Source organism: Petaurus breviceps, unplaced genomic scaffold, assembly GCF_028583685.1.
Source record: "Petaurus breviceps papuanus isolate PSGF00001 unplaced genomic scaffold, PetGlider_PUasm1.0 98, whole genome shotgun sequence".
Taxonomy (NCBI): Eukaryota; Metazoa; Chordata; class Mammalia; order Diprotodontia; family Petauridae; genus Petaurus; species Petaurus breviceps.
This window is the reverse complement of record NW_027187460.1, coordinates 18,358,588-18,370,278: the sequence shown is the minus strand read 5'-3', so window position 1 is coordinate 18,370,278 and position 11,691 is coordinate 18,358,588. Positions and strand designations below refer to the sequence as shown.

At 39.4% G+C, this 11,691-nt stretch overlaps 1 protein-coding gene and 1 long non-coding RNA gene across 2 annotated transcripts in view; both read right to left on the bottom strand.

Annotated features, from left to right (window-relative positions):
* Positions 1–11,691, bottom strand: part of KCNQ3 (potassium voltage-gated channel subfamily Q member 3) — a 479,966-nt gene that overhangs the window by 417,823 nt on the left and 50,452 nt on the right.
* LOC138155963 (uncharacterized) lies at positions 6,451–6,805 on the bottom strand. The gene is made up of 2 exons (XR_011167039.1): positions 6,667–6,805; positions 6,451–6,611 (listed from the first exon to the last, which is right to left on the bottom strand). It is a non-coding gene; the product is annotated as an uncharacterized lncRNA (long non-coding RNA).

Sequence of the window (11,691 nt, the reverse complement as noted above, 5' to 3'; positions counted from 1 at the left end):
ACAAAATTTATAATACTGTCCATGCCCTAAGGAAAAAATCCTTAGTAAAAATCAGAGGTAAAGGAATAACTATCTATACAGAACAGTAGGTGAGGTAAAACTATAATGCAATTAGGTTTCTAAGGAGAGAAAAACATCTAACCATACGCATAAATCATTTATTTATTCATTCATTTCATCCAGATATATTCATTATATCTACACAGAACACTGTTAGGTGATAGAATAAATGCAAAGACATGGCTAAGACATGCTTCCTGTACTCATGGATCTTAGTCTAGTAGGGAATATTAGGCATGAAAACAAATTGATTTAATATAAAATATTTCATCATTAGCATGTTAAAGAGACAGAGATAAAATAGTATGTGAAGTACAAGGAACAAATCATTAAGGAGAAGTGGATCAAGGAAGGCTTGAATAATTATTGCTCTTTAAAGTAGTCACTCCTGGAGGTCATACACTTATTTCATTCACACTGTGAGTGCTCCAAACATTCTGGGTCTCTGCTTTGGGAGCTTCACAACCAATTGCCAAGTCATGAAATATTAATCTATTTACTATATACTCATGTCTTGGTCTTTTAAAATTTATTTTCATGACTGATCTCCCCATCTCATCCAGGCTGAACTGCAGTGGCAACTAATGAACTTAATCTCATGCTTGACTGGTATGGGAGCTTTAACCTACTGAATTTCTGACCTAGACTGGTTTGGCCCACCTTAGACAGTATGGTAGCTCCTGTTTTCCTGGGATTCACCATACTGATGCCAAAGTTATTTTGGATGCCTGAAAGGTTAAACCTACTGCACATCAGAATGCCAAAGCTCAAGAAATCCAACCAGCCTCAGCCTCACTATAGCAGGAATTATAGGTGTGCACCACAACCACTTCCAGTCTGTCTTTTTAAAAAAAATAAACATGGCTACTTCCCAGCAGAGTGCCTTAACTTCTTCAACAGGCTCGATTTAAAATTACTTGCTTCCAAAAAATATAATCTATTCTCAAAGGATGAAGAGTTTTATGAGGTGATTCCCAAGATCGTTTTATGAACTTTCAATGGGTTGGTATTTTATTATTCAATATTATTGTTATTAATAATAGAGACATCATGGACTATGAGATAAAAGGCAGACCTTAGAGACAGGGAATATCTAGGTCCATGTCCTGCCTCTACATTCTAGTTGGGTAACCCATTGAATTCACTTAATTCACCCAAGCCACTCCCTAAGATGGTAAGTTACAGCCAAGTTGATGATCTACATAGTGAAAAGACTTTATAAGCTTTTAATTTCCTACCCTAATGAAATTATATGTCTGATACCTCCCCCAACCCCCCCCCCCCCCACACACATATACACCAGTTTTCACACCTTGTTTCAAACAGAGAGTCAAGGTAACTAGTAATTGCCAGGGAGTGCTTGTAACTATTATAATTGCTGAATGCTTATAAAATGTAACTAGTAATTGCTGAGTGCAATGCTGTGTACCTTTGTGAAGGACTTCTCAAATTGCCTCCCCTCACTCCTTTGCAGTTTCTCCGAAGGAAAACAAGTGGACAGAGAACACTCCAGAAACGTAAGGGAGAGAAAGACAGACTTTGAAATGGCAGGCACATATGAGAAGCCAGTCTTGCCATGCCTCTCAGCTTAGGATTTTAGAAATTACTGAAAACAGAATTCCTTTAAGTGAGATTGCTTTCTCCTAATTTGAGATGAAAACTCATCTCTCTCCCAAATTAAAAACTCATTTGCTCTTGTGAATTCTTTGGTACATTCTAATCTATCTAACTTTTTGCATTTCTGTTTGTTATTTTATGTGGATAAATGGGTTTACTTGATATTCGATCTTTACGATAATCATTTGTGTAACTGGTATTTGGAGAGAAGCGGCTAAGCTGGTGAGTGAGTCATGGGCTACTCTTCTCCTTAAGAGTTACACTGGGAAGTGGATTTTTCTCTGAACCTATCATTCTCTGGACTTCCAGGACCTGAGGAGCTCAAATAGTTATAGTTCTTACCTTATACCCTTCTCAGAGACAGAAGAAAGGGCTCCTGGAAACTACCTGCCTCTTCTACCCAGATAGTCTGTTGGTGATGTAGCCATGGCAGTTGGCTTTCCTCTTCTCTGTAAAAGTGGGCCATACCTCAGATCACACTTACCAATGCCACCTGCAAGCTGCCTCTATATATTTAGATAACACATGCGGGCATACACATGCATTCCAATTATTTTGAAGACAGAGAAAAAGTTCATAAACTAATTGATAGAAGGCTCTTTGTTCTAATTGCACAGCCTCCCACTATGAAAGATACCCTGTGGTTGTCTAAGAACTGGTGTTTTTGTAGTTTCAGTCTTATTACTTTGGAACTGACCTCATAAGGCCCAAGTAACCTATATATAATAGTAAGTGCCACAGTAATTGACTTTCCACATGTCATCTAACTATACCATGGACTGTATTTTGAAGAGACACCACAGTGACATTTTCAGTTTGTCCTTTTTCCTTATGTTGGAAACATTTAGGATCAGGACAGGATGTTTCCTTAGTTTAAACCCAAAACAAGTGTGTGGGCTGTGCTTCTTAGAAAAGGAAGGGAAAAAAGACATAGAGTAACCAAATCCCAAATACATCATAAGAAAGATCACAGTGGTCAGAACAAACCCACAGATAGGGAAGTTCATTAGACAAACACACTTGTTTGCTTAACTGCTTTTTGTCTTTGTAAATAATAATTTCTAAAACTCTCTGTGTACTCAAGATGTACTAATAGATGATATATCCAATAACACATTTTGATTTGTTTCATAATCTTTTGGTCTACAAAGGTTGGACAACAAAATTAGAGAATTTCAGACCTGGAAGGGACCTGGGAAAGCAACTATTTCAACCCCTTAATTTCATAAGTAAACTGACTTCCAGAAAGGTATTTACCTAAAAAATTAGAATACTGGTATTCTAAGGAACCTAAGATAATAGAATATACAATGTTAGTACTAAAAAAGGACTTTGGAACATGAAATATTACAGTCAGAGGAAACCTTGTACTAGAGCAAGAGTTTTTAACCTGGGGTCCATGAACTTGTCTAAAAACAATTAATAACTGTATTTCAATATGACCAGTTTATTTGTCATCTAATGCATTTAAAAACATGATTCTAAGGAAGGATCCATAGATTTCACCAGTTTGCTGAAGGAGTTCATGACTTAAAAACATTTAAGAGCCTTTATACTACAAAATGTTACAACATCTAGCATGGGATCCTAGTGTTCAAAGGGACTTTGGAACATTGAACACAAAGTTTTAGAACCAGAAAAAAATGAGAGAACATTAGAGTTGGATAAAATTTCAGAAAACAATCTAGTCCAAACCCCTAATTTCCAGAAGTGGTAATGGAATATATTACTGCCCAAGATATGTGTCACAGCAGTGTTTCATAGGGTGCTAATGAATAAATTATAAAATGAAATGAGAAAGCAATTTGGGGTGATAAGGTAATATACAAATTAATATTTTAATACCAAGTGTAGGGAGGGGGGAAACTATTTCATGTATCTTTTCTAGCTTCCTGTATTTTCATACTGACAATGAGTCAAAGTCATTGAACTGTAACCAAGAAGGGAGTGGTAGACAACTTGAGGAATTTTTATTTCTTTCTTTCTCAAAAAATAGTTGAAGCTTCAATGAACCTCTTTATGAACTCTGGTCAGATAACTGTGAAATCTACCAATCAGTATATCTGTATAATGGTGAAGGTTAGTATAAATGCCTTCCTAAGAATGTGAAAATTGTCAGAGTTGGATCAGCTCCATGATACATCCTAGAAGGAATAGTTCCAGGAAGGATTAGTTGCACTCAATTATTCAACCATCAATCATTTATTAGATGCCTACTATGTGTTAGGCAGTAGGTGCTGAGGATACAAAGACAAAAATGAAATAGTACCTCCCTCAAGAAAAATACATTCTATTGGAGGATGTCATCAGTCTCAATGGAAGTTATTCAGAGCACCAACCATTTGATATCATGGAAAGAAGACTGAATGCGAATCAGAAGACCTTGAACTTAATTCCCCTCTCTTCCATTTAGGAGCCATGTGACCTTGGGTAAATCACTCACTTAAAAAAAATCAGGGACAAGCGACTTGCCCAGAGTCACAGAGCTAGTAAGTGATTCGAGCTCAGGTCCTTCTGACTCTAGGAGTGGTGCTCTATGAACTGCACCACCTAACTGCCCCTCTTCACTTCTTTAAGATATAGTGTTCTAATCTGTAAAATGGGATCAAATCACATATTATCTTACTGTCTTATAGGGTCATTATAAGGATCAAATGAAATGAAGTCTCTAAATAGCTTGGTAACTGCAATAGTCCATAAAAATGAACATTATTATAATTAGGCATCCTGATACAGAGCTCTTGATTTATATGCCTAGACATGTACCTTATTTTATGAGAAACAATTCTTTTAGGTCTCAGTTCATCATTCTGAACAGTAGGAATAACCTACCTGCTTCACTCTGAGGTTGAAGAGGAGGAAAGAGAGGAGCAGAAGGAATCCCATTTAGAAAACATTTTACAGATTACAAACCCTTTCCTTACAATAGATCCATGAGGTAGATAATGAAATGTAAATTATTCTCAATTTACATATGTGTAAGTTAAAGCTCGGACAGGTCAAATGACCAGTCCATCATTAAACCATTAAACCAAGTCTTGACCCAAACCCAAGTCTTTTGGCTTGAAATCTGGTGCTCAATGGACTGGATCATGCATTTTGAAATTTAGACAGAAAAACATCTGACTGTTTGCATGGGATTTTAAAAAATCTTCCTGTACTTCATACCAGTTAATTATAAGCATACCACAGGCACATTTAAACTAGGTCATAAGCATTATTTCAGGGATTTAAAATAACCACCGTAAAGGAATATCCTAAATGTGCCTTGTACTGTTTCCAGCTAAATATTTTCAGATGCTGTATTTTCTTCTCCTATAATCTCAAGTGAATCTGATTTAGAGCCCTTCCTGGAATGAATTAGAGCTAACTGGCAATTCCTACTTGTCCTACCAGTAGGCTACATCAATACAGGCCAAGCAAAATGGAAATGAACAATTATACTTAGAACTGCATGAACACAGATTGTTGAACTGAATAATTCCATAATTCTTGTCCCTCAACTCCCTTCTCTTTTGTTAATTAGCAAGTTTGGAGATCCAATTGAGCTGAATGATTGATATAGTTATCTTGGTTGTCTGCCTTGAATAGAAAGAACTGTGTTAGATGATATTGAGTCGACCAGTGAAGAAGTAATTTCAATCAATATCAATGATTTATGTCATGGAAAGAGCACTATGTGAGCAGACCTGGGTTGTTCATCACTCAGCCATTAATCTTCTCTCTGACCTGAAGTATGTCATTTTGCCTCTTTGGAACCCAATCTCCTCTTCTGTAAAATGGGAGTAAGAGAAGGAGTTGGATTAGATAATCTCTGAGGTTTAGCTATGAATCTAGAAGCTGTTTCACTCAGGACACTTGCTACCTGGGCTATACTAGTAAGGATCTAATGAGTCCTGTGGAACTCCACCAGATTGAGATTAAGAACAGATGGGTTCAAATTGCAGGTCTGCTACTCCCTGCTTGAGCGCTGGCAAGTCACTAAGTCTCTATGGGATTTAGTTGTTTCATCTGTCAAATGATAGGGTTGAACTACATGACCTTTAAGATTCCCATGAAGATCTAAGCCTATAATATTATCATGGAGTCAGCTCTTGGTGAGCTACATTTCATTCATTCAACAAATATCTTAACTGGCAAATCCAGTGGCATCTTCTTAGTTCTCATTCTCTTTGACTTATATGCAACATTTGATACTTTTGTGCATTGCATGACTCTCATCTGGTTTTTCTCTTTTCACTCCTTCTAATTCCCAAAGAGGGGGGATCTTCCTTCTCAGTCACCCCAACTGTAGCATCCTCCAGAATTCTGTCCTAGGATCTGTTCTCTTCTTTCTCTACACATTTTCTTCCTTCACCTCTTGCCTGAACCATAATAGTGGCCTCCTAACTGGTATCCCTGCCTCCCCTCTCCCATATATCCGACACACAGCTGCCAAAATAATATTTTTGATGGCACAGATATGATTATCACACCCCTGGCTTGACAATTTCCATTGGTTTTCTATCATATATATGATAAAATATAAATTTCTTAGACTAGCTTTTGTGGGCATCCAAAATCTTCCCCTAACCTATCTTCCTAGCCTGATTTCTAATGATTCCATTTAACATATGCTATGTCCCAGTCAAATTGGACTACAAGTTATTTTGTAACCTTGACATAACTCCCACCTCCATACATTTATCTCTTGCCTAGAATTCACTCCATCCTCAACTTATCCTTTCAAGTGGAGGCTTACTCAAGATGACACTTCCTCTATAGTTGCAAGCATTATTTTTTTTTAAAGGCTGCTCAAAGTTTATTAGTTTCAGTTGAGTACAAAGTAAACAGGTTACTGAGGCTGCTGAAAAGCACATAGGTGATTCAGATAGTAAAAAAACAATAGCAGTGTGGTTTCTTTTCCTTGTTTTTTTGGTGTTTTGCTTGTTTTCCTTAAAAACACACACACACACACACACACAAACACACACACACACACACACACACACACACACACACACACACACACACACACCCCCCACAACTACTTCTACACTTAAGCAGCCTATCTATTCTAATGGAATAGGTGGGAGAGGGAAGGGAGGGGAGGGGAGGGGGAAATGGGCTCTGATGCCTAGCACACTTCAGGAGCAGGGGAGCAGCAGGGAGGGTGCTGCTTCTCATGCAGAAGGCCCAGTGCTGGTCTTGCTGGGCTCGCTGACATGCCGCTTCCTCATGGCCTCCTGAGCCAGGTCACAGGTGATCATGCCATGAGCAACCTGGAAAGTTCCTGAGTGCTCTGGGAATGCCAATACAGTTGTCATGAACGGATGACTCGACTTGCTGAAGAAGAAGCTTGCCCACCAGTGGCCTGGGTCTGATTTGGGAAGACCAGGATGGTGGGGGATCACTTCCCCAGAGTACTCAGCACTTCCACAGGAGCTATTGCTGGAGGTGGAACCCAGACGCCTTCAGTAGTAGTCATGGGTTGCTACAAGTGAACTGCTGTACGGGATTGCTGCCATATTGCTTGTTCTTGTTATGATGAAGTAAATCTTAGTGGCGGCTCCCTAGCAGCCCCTGTCAGGCAGTGGGCTGCGGCGGACTATCACCGGTGACCTGGCTCGGGGGAAGGGGGCGCTAGGCCACAGAGCCCGTTTGTAAAGGAGATCACGGAAGGATACTCCACGGCAACGAAAATGCAAGAGTTCTTTGGGTTTTCGCAAGCATTATTTCTATCCTAAGGCAACCATTGGCACAGTGAATAGAGCAGTGGCCCTGGAGTCAGGAGGATCTGACTTCAAATTCAGTCTCAGACACTTACTAGTTGTGTGACCCTGGGCAAGTCACTTAATGTCTATTTTCCTTAATCCCCTGGGGAAGGAAATGGCAAACCACTCTAGTATCTTTGCCAAGAAAACTTCTCTTATTTGACCACTCCTTCTAATTCCTATAGAGGGGGGATCTTCCTTCTCAGTTATATCAGCTGTGGCATCCTCCAGAATTCATGTCCATGGGGTCATAAAGAATAAGATACCACTGAACAACAAATTCCTTTCCCCTCCTCAAGATGTCCTGGGGCACTTTGCACGGGATCTCTCCTCTGCACCTATTCTATCTACAAAGATTATCAGTGTTAAATCTATCTACCCTAGCTTCTTGAGGACATTAAAACTCTTTAAATGGCTTTCAAAGGCATCCACACTCCAGATCTACCTACTATGAAAGTTTTACTTTACATTACTTCCCTTTCTATGATCTAGGTGAATTGTTCTTTGCTCTCCTTCAGGCCCCTATGTATTTGCATAGTATTTTCCCTCATTCCTGACACATATTGTCTACACATCTTTGCCTGTTGAAATTTTCCCCTCCCTATTATATCCCAGCTCCACAAAACCTTCCCTAATACTTACAGATGAAAACCTTCTCTCCAGTCTTCAAATCTCCTGAGAGTATTTGGTCTGGACCTCTCCTTTGCTCTTATCAAGGTGTACTGCATCATACTTACTTATGTTGATGTCCTATTCCCCTCCCTGCCACCTCCTCTTTATATTATTAGGTCCTTGACAATAGTAAGACTTATTTTCCCTCAGCTGATTAGAAGACTTTACATAGAGTAGGGCCTTAATAAATGTTTATTGATTGACCATTGACCCAACAATACCACTACTAGGTCTTGGTCTCAAAGGAATAAAGAAAAAAGGAAAAGGACCTACACATACAAAAATATTTCTAGCGACCTTTTTTGTGGTAGTAAAAAAAATGGAAATTGAGGGAATATTGGGAAATAGCTGGACAAGTCGTGATATATGATTGTGATGGAATGTTATTGTGCTATAAAAAAGAGGAGCAGGATAGTTTCAGAAACACCCGGGAAGTCTTGAACTGATGCAAAGTAAAGGGAGAAAAACCAGGAGAATATTGTAACAGCACTATGATAAGGATGATTAACTGGGAAAGACTTAGCTACTCTTATCAATACAATGATTCAAGACAATTCCAAATGATTCATGATAAAAAATGCTATCCACCTCCAGGGAGAACCAACGAATTCTGAGTGCAGATTGAAGCGTACTTTTGTTTAAAGTGCTCCTTTTCTTTTTTCTAACATCACTAATATGGGAATATATTTTGCATGATTTCACATGTATAATTGATATCATATTGCTTGCCTTCTCAGTAGGTAAGCAAATGAATGGAAGGAGGGAGAGAATTTGGAACTCGATTTTTAAAATGAATATTAAAAATAAATGAATAAATGTTAAAATGTTTTATTAACTGAATATTTATTTATTGAAAGTTTACTGAGATGGAAGGGACCTTAGAGGACATCTGATCCAGCTCCCTCATAGAAGATGGAACTGAGTCTTACAGATGTTAAATTACTTGTCCATTATCTTAGACATAGATAAGTATCACAAGCAGCATTTGAACTTAGACCTTCCTGACTCCAAATTGATCCAGTACTTTAGGCAATATACTGTGTTTCCCCGATAATAAGACCTATCCCAAAAATAAGCCCTCCCCTTACTGTGTAAGATTCCTCTAAAATAAGCCCTTCCCCGAAAATAAGACCTATTGAGATTGCTACTGTAGTGAAGGTGATCCCCTGCGCTACACGCTATGGTACCCTCTGTATGCACCGCCCCCCCCCAGGTGAAACGCACGCCGCACTCCGAGATGCATCCAATCAGAGCTGCAGCAGTGAGCGTGTCATCCTGTTCTTCCCCAGTGATTTGCTTATTGAATAAAGGTACATTTTTTTGTTCACATTTACGTGTTTATTAAAATTGCTGTCAATGTTCATTAAAATAAGCCCTCCCCTGAAAATAAGCCCTCTGGTGTTTTTCTGTCCAAAAAAAATAATAAGGCAGTGTCTTATTATTGGGGAAACACGGTACTACTCCATTCCGTCTCTCACGTGAGTAGGCAGCTAGGGATAAGAGATGACTCCTGTACCCTTGGACTTTATAGTCTAATAGGTTGTAATGAGATATATACATTTATTTGAAGATTTCAAAAAGCAAGGGGCTCATTGATACAGTCATCTCCTCTGCCAATTTAAGTAGAAATCCCTCAATGTCTTGATAGATAGTCTTCTTAAATTGTTGTAGCCAACTTCCCCTCAAAAACTAGGCGCTCTCCTAGCTTAGCTAGGGTAGACCCAGTTATTAGGCCCATACTTAAAACCTTTTCCAGCTGGGCAGGATGTGCTAGTACTTATGCTCAGCTGTAACAGCCTTCTAATCCCAAGGTCACTTTCCATATCACAATTAGGCATCTGAGAGGAGGACTTAGGATCAGAGAATATCAAGTTTTGAACTAGAAGGAATCTTAGAAGTCATTTAATCCTACTCATTCAATGTGCAAGTTGGAATTTGCCCAGGGTCCCACATATTTCAGAGGCAGGTAGGTAGTACAGTGAAGGGCCACAAGGTGGCGCAGTGGATAGAGCACCAGGAGAGTCAGGATGACCTGAGTTCAAATTTGTCCAGAAGTAGACCTGGCTGCCTTCAGAGTTAATTGAATTTGCCATCCCACTGGAGTTTTGATGGCCCCTTGTTATACTGTTGTAAAGGGAATTCCTGTTTTGGGCATGGACTGGGGTTTTGTTTGTGTTTTTTTGGACATTTGTTTGTTTCAGGAGGACTCCTTCCCCACTTTAAGGATTCCATGATTCTCAGACTCATAGACTCTCAGAATTGGGGGGATCTCAAAGGATATCTGGTTCAAGCAATAGTTAACAAGAATTCTTTCAACACCATAATACCCATTTTCATTTTGAAGTTAAGAGATGTAAACCATCTTGTCCAGGGTCATAAAAGCAGGGCTTAACACCAGCACATGCTTATTAACACACTCATAGATCTACAGGAGGAAGTTACCTCAGAAGCCATGTAGTTCAGTCCTCTCCTTTTACAGATAAGGGAACCGAAGTCCAAGGAAGTTAAGCAACTTGCCCAAAGACACACAGATAATAAGCATCAAAGTTGGGGTTTGAAACCAGGCCTCTGACTCCAGAGCCAGAAGAGAGGAGAGGAAAAAGAGATTAGAAAGGAAGAAAGAGCATGCTATAGACAAGCCTGGTCTTTGGGGTTGAATGCCAGATAGATCATGACTGCAACAACTGGCCACAACTGGCCCGCAGGGAATTTTTAATAAAATCTTTAAAGTGATTAAAGTCCTTTTTTTACTGGAAATAGATCTGAGCATCTCAGGCAAAAAGGGACTTAACCTGAGTAATTTTTCCCCCTATGGGTACAAATGTTCCATTATCAGCTACCTAAGGTTTTGTAAATTGTTTTTTCTTCTTTTTTTTTCCTCTTTCCCCCACCCAACAAAGGACCAAATGACCCTTCACCCATCCCACCCTACCAAAATCAGGCAGCACAGATCTGGCCAGTTCTGCTGACAGGCTGAGTGCCCATGTCTCATTCCTTTTATGTTGCATGCTCAAAACCTTGCTAGAACACAGGGGTTATTTTTATGCTGCCTCCACAAACAGCAAATAAGACTAGCAACAATGCAGTTTGTAAGCAGGGAGGTATTCTTTTGCAACTATGTACTCAGGAGAGAAAGGAATGAAACAGAAATAGGAAGTTCTATTTCCTTTCTTTGTTGTTCCCTTGGAAGAGAAATGAGCCTCCCCCTTCCCTAGCCAAACTGCAACATAATTTGCTATGTAGTTCATTGTCCTCCCAATTGGGCTCTACCACCACCCTTTCTTAAACAGGTAGTGGTGGGTTTTGATCTATTGTTTAGCACAATAGTTCTTATTCTCAGAATCCCAAAGATCTCAGAGGCCAACTGGTCATCCATCTCATAGTTGAATACTTTGCCTCCTGTATTAGCAAGCACCCTAGCATGTCCAGGATGGCCTGCTAGCACAGGTTCTTTGATCTGCTTTTCTAAAGGAGAGACAACTTTAAAGGGGTCAACAATCTTACTTTAATTAAACATATATGTCATTCACTAGTTCAGGGGAAAGGTCAGCACACTGAACGTGGAGAAAATACAAACAGAGAAACTAGC